The sequence below is a fragment of the Rhinoraja longicauda genome, chromosome 16 (assembly GCF_053455715.1).
Source record: "Rhinoraja longicauda isolate Sanriku21f chromosome 16, sRhiLon1.1, whole genome shotgun sequence".
Lineage (NCBI taxonomy): Eukaryota > Metazoa > Chordata > Chondrichthyes > Rajiformes > Arhynchobatidae > Rhinoraja > Rhinoraja longicauda.
In genome coordinates, this window is record NC_135968.1 from 19124599 (window position 1) to 19130598 (window position 6000).

Here is a 6000-nt window from a genome sequence, read left to right on the forward strand (position 1 = left end):
GGTCGGAAAAAAAACAAGAGGGACGTTAGCAAACGTTGCTCATTTATGTAAAGAAAACACAACAGTTACAAATGTCTCCGCATGTCTTGAGCAATTGAATCTTTACATTCGAGAACAACCGGCCGGAATGTGCCTGCGTTTTAACGTACAAACTCGCTTCAAGGCAATGCAAAGCAAAACAGCTTCAAACTGCAGCGACCTGCGGCCATGGCGGAGTAAACTGTTTCATTTTTTCCGCACTTTAACTACCCGTGTACTGAGACACCAGGTTAGCAACCTGAAGTGTTTTGTACAGGACTTCAACTTTTTAAAAAAACTATAAAAGTATCATCAAGCAATTGGTTTTTTTTTGTTACAAGTTTTAAAGGGGGGGGGGAGTAAATGCGTCGGTTATTTTTAAAAGAGAAGTTACCTCTGGAGAAAATTGTGTGTGTGTGTAAAAAATATATAAATGAATTAAATGTTTATTCAAAATCGCTGTGCAAAACCGCCCAAAAAGCTGCTTTTGTATCACCGTGTCCTTTGCTAAATTGCCTCGCACAGAGAAGTAGAAAAGGCGTCTTCTACCGCACCCGGCACGAATTGTTCAAGTGCCAAGAGCTCTGAAAGAGAAAGTTATTATATAGAAAAAAACGCGCCCTTTGAGAGGTGTGATTAAGACCCCTAAATACACTGAAAGAATGTCCGTGTTCGGGAGCAAGGTACGAACAATGGCTTTTACTGGTTTCCTGAACAAAAGTTGGGTGTCGGAGGGACGGAGAATTCTCAGAAACAAAACCCTAAAGCGGCGAGATTGACGTTTGTAAATATGCCTCATTTAATAGGCTGATTAACAGAACGATGCCCAAAATCTGTTTGCTTTTTTTGTCCCAACCCTTCACACCGTCCTAACTTTTGTGTGTGTGTTCTCGGTGAAAGGCGACTGATTAGGGGAGAGAGGCGGGGTTCCCTCAGTAACTCGCCCGCTGAAGGCTGAGGATTCAGCGGGAGGCAAGCTGGCCCGGGCCAAATTAATATTGTTGCAAGTCTGTTAAGTTGTGCTGGGAGAGTTTGGGAAAAAAAAGGTTCCAAGCCACTCCTCTTCTTGTTGCAACTTTGCGAAGCACAGGAATGGGAAGTAGAGGCACAAGTCTCGTAGAGAGAGGGGGGGGGGAGAGAGAGAGAGAGAGAGAGAGAGAGAGAGAGAGAGAGAGAGAGAGAGAGAGAGAGAGAGAGAGAGAGAGAGAGAGAGAGAGAGAGAGAGAGAGGGGAGGGGGAGGGGGAGGGAGGGAGAGGGAGGGAGGGAGAGGGAGGGAGGGAGAGGGAGAGGGAGAGGGAGGGAGAGAGAGAGAGAGAGAGAGAGAGAGAGAGAGAGAGAGTGGTTGAGAGAGAGAGTGTGTGTGTGAGAGAGAGAGAGAGAGAGAGAGAGAGAGAGAGAGAGAGAGAGAGAGAGAGAGAGAGAGAGAGAGAGAGAGAGAGAGAGAGAGAGAGAGAGAGAGAGAGAGAGAGAGAGAGAGGAGAGGGAGAGGGAGGGAGGGAGAGGGAGGGAGGGAGGGAGGGAGGAGGGGAGAGGGAGGGAGAGAGAGAGAGAGAGAGAGAGAGAGAGTGGTTGAGAGAGAGAGTGTGTGTGTGAGAGAGAGAGAGAGAGAGAGAGAGAGAGAAGAGAAGAGAGAGAGAGAGAGAGAGAGAGAGAGAGAGAGAGAGAGAGAGAGAGAGAGAGAGAGAGAGAGAGAGAGAGAGAGAGAGAGAGAGAGAGAGAGAGAGAGAGAGAGAGAGAGAGAGAGAGAGGGGGGGAGAGAGAGAGAGAGAGGGGGAGAGGGAGGGAGGGAGAGAGGGAGCAGGGGGCGGGGGGGGGGGGGGGGAGAGAGCGAGAGAGCGAGAGGGGAGAGAGAGAGAGAGAGGAACAAATAGATTAGAAACCAGCCAGGCGAAAGAAGAAGCGCGATTGATAAATTGAGACCATTCGCCGCCACGTTCACAGAAACTGATTTAGAGCTTTAAGAAATCCTAACTCTCCAAAGGAATAGAGATTTGCTTCCAGATGTACGGAAGAAATAGAAACGATGGCGTGCAAGAGTAAAACTGAAGGCGTTGGTGAGAAAGCCGGAAATGTCATGCATGTAACACCACACAGGCCCGGCTCTTAAATCACTGTTTGCCGCACTTTCCTGTAGAGCACAGTCCTTCGCATGAAACCCCTTCCCCTGCATGAAATCATTCATTTTATTTTCAATGTAAGATTATACTTGAATTGTTTTTCAAGAATATCCGACGCGTTCCATTCAATTTTTAAAATAGATTGTTAATCAAATAACGTTATATTCATTTTTTAAACTGTTGATTTAATTGGGCTTTATTTTTCGACAGTATATAAAACGTGTCCCCTTCAGAGTGTATTAATCTGACTGAGAATACATTTTGGCACACCGGTTCATGTGGACTAATACAGTCCAAGCATTTATATTTGACAGAGGGTGACAGAAATCTGTGAATCTGTAAACTCGTACAAGCATATGTAAAGCTACTCAGACTTGACATTCACGCGGAAATGTATAAGTAAATACATTTACAAGTACATAACTCACACACAAATACAATACGCAAAAAGAGACTGAAATCACCACTCTCTCTCACACGCACTGTTTGACCCTAAACGGGATAACCTAAACTGTACAACACTGCTGCGTGTAATCTGGTTAAGGGTATTGGTTAATTGCATTACCTTTCTTCATTGCATTTCACAGTTCTGATCAATCCGGCGGCGCCGCGTTATTCTTGCAGGTTGGGAAACCCCACTTCTGTTTACCAAACAGCAAAACTCTCAATTTCTTTTCAATAAATCGATTATTAGAAGGGGCGATGGCCAACAGATTCGCCTTTTGTCTTTTACATTTAAGAAGAATCAGAGAGGTGGGTTGGGAGAACAAGTGGGATTAGAAATCACTTTTCATCGCTCATGAAAGGAGAAATATTTCAGATATTGGAAAGAAATGTTGCGTCTCAACGTATTTATTGTTGCATTTGGGGTTTTTTTCTCCGACGTCTGATGTAGCCATAGAGTCATTCAGCGTGGAAGTAGCCCTTTGGCCCAACTTACCTGCACCCGACAACATGTCCCATCTACACTAGTCCCCACCTGCCTGCCTTTGGCCCAAATCCCTCTAAGCCCGTCCTATCCATGTACCTGTCAAATTGCTTCTTAAACATTGCGACAGTCCCTGCCTCAAATACCTCCTCCGGCAGCTCGTTCCATGCACCCACCCTCCTTTGTGTGAAAAAATTACCCCTCAGATTCTTATAAAATCTTTTTCTCCTTCACCTTGGACCTATATCCTCTGGTTCTTGATTCCCCAATTCCGGGCAATAGACTCTGTTCGCCGACCCGATCTATTCCTCTCATGATTCTATACGCCACGACATGGACATTTGCGCCAAATTTACATCTCATTATTGATCTGTACTTTTAATTCTTCAATCACTTTTTGATTGTCACCCCCCCCCCCCATTATACTTCCTTATCCTTGAATTAAGAACCCCCCACGGTAGTTTGTAGTCACTGGGCAGTGCTTAGGTGTGGAGTTACATAGACCAGGCCGCGTGGGGTTGATAGATTTCCTGTGGTGGCTGACAGCATTGAACCAACCTAAATGTCTTTTCCGCAACAATTCGTTGCTTTTTATGGCCTCGGGGTTAATACCAAGTTTGCATTGGAAATGGATTTAATTAAATTTAGATTTATTCAGCTGCCTTGATGGAATTATAAAGTATCACTGGTAGCATCATGTTCTTCTGATGGAAAAAAAAAACCCTGCATGTGCTGGTTAATGCAGTCAGATGAAGGGTCTCGACCCGAAAAGTCACCTATTCCTTTTCTCCAGAGATGCTCCCTGACTCTCTGCGTTACTCCAGCATTTTGTGTCTATCTTCTGGTAAATACACAAAAAGGCACAAAGTGCTGGACTTTGTGTCCTTTCATGCTCTTCTGAACCGGATTCACCAGTACAGCCACTTATGTACCCACATATCACTTAGAGCCACAGAGTCATTCAGCACAAAAACAAGCCCATCGGCTCACCTTGCCCATGCTGACCAAGATGCCCAACCTATGCTGGTCCGCCTGCCGCGTTTGGCCCATATCCCTCTAAACCTTCCCAGTCCATGTACCTGTCGAAATGTCTTTAAATTGTGGTTATAGTACCTGCCTCAACTACCTCCAGTGGCAAACGCGCCAGGCTTTGTCTTGCCCCATCTCTCTTTCCTCCACTATCACAATCAGTCCGCAGAAGGGAATCGCCCTGAAACATCGCCTACCGACTCCCTCCACATATGCTGCATGACCCGCTGAGTTCCTCCAGCACTCCCGATATCCCTCATTTAGTATGTGTTGGCCAAAATCCTGATCCAACTGTTTGTTACACTAATTCACTCAGTGTCTCGGGCCTTTCTTGGCATTTTGTGGTAAGGATTTGCATACACTCAGCTTACACTTGCATGAGTTTCCAGTGATAAGGTCTCGTCGTTTTTACTGGAATGAACTGGAATGAGTATGTAGGATAGTGCTGGTGTAGTGATGGCTGGTCGGAGCGGACTGAGTGGGCCGAAGGTCTTGTTTCCGCGCTGTATATAAAATAAGTTTTTAAAACCTGCACCTCATCATCTTCAAACGGGCAAAGACTGATAGTGAAAATTCAACAACATGTCAAAAATGGGTGCGAGGGCAGACAGTGTAGGTTTACGCTGGCTTCAGATCACTCTTAAAAGGTCGCCATACATTATTCCCGTTTCAACCTGTCAACGTGTGTGGACACGGCTTGCTTAACAGGGGAAGAGAGACTTCCACCGATCATCCTTCAGAGATAAGGTGACGTGTTGTTGCCATTGTGAGCCGGCGGCTTTAATGGGAAGATAATTGGTAGGAAACAATAGGAAGATCTTCAAGTGGCCCCACTTTTCCCGGCTGCTCCACTACCGGTGAGATATACCTGCATTAACAGGATAAGATCCTTGCATTGAATCCGAGTAAATAAAAGTGGCGACAGAGTGGCGATGCCCGCGGTCTGCTGCGACCACGAGTGGGTGAGTGTTTTGTAATGCACTAGGAGTCTCAGATTAGTATCTGCTCAACAGACCTGAACGCCTGCAATGCAACATTTTCTATCTTTTTTTTTGTTACAAAACAAACGCAAAGGCGAAATGAAAACCAGGATATCAGAAAGGGCATTTACTTTACGTTTCACTGGGAAAATATAAAACATAAAACGAGGGAGAGCATTGATTGATTGAGTGAAAGATACAGCGTGGAAACAGGTCCCAAACTGCAGAAACAAAGAACTGCAGATGAAATGTGTGGGAAGGAATTATACTAAAGATAGGCACAGTGCCGGAGTAACTCAGCGGGCCAGGTAGCATCTCTGGAATAAAACGGATAGGTGATGTTTTGGGTTGGGACCCTTCTTCTGAACTGGGTTCTGTTGGACAGGAGTCCCGAACCAAAATGTCGCCTATCCATGTCCGCCAGCATTTGTGCCTTATTTTTTAATGAAAACAGGCCCTTCGGCCCACCGAATCCACACCGAGCATTGAAACCCAAGCAAATGAGCAATATTATGTTTATTAACTATTGTCAGATAAGAATGGATATTTATCATGTTACACATTTACTGTTCAATCTTTGAGTAGTTACTCGTTATTGTATGCCAAAATTCGTGCGAACAGATTAACTACATTCTCCAACTTCAAGAGAACACTCCGTATCTTACCGGCTCAAATTCTTGTCCTTCGAGTATCCAATGACCGATTTCAAGCACCTCCCACGGTTTTCAATATCGTACCACGATGCTGGCTATTTGGTTAGTTTAGTTTAGAGATACAGCGTGGAAACAGGCCTTTCGACCAACCAGTGATCCCATACACTAGTTCTATCCTACACACGAGGGACACCTTTTTACAGAAGCCAATCCGGGTATCTGGCGGGTAACTGTATCGCCCTTGGCATACACAATATGCCATATCGCTGGACTT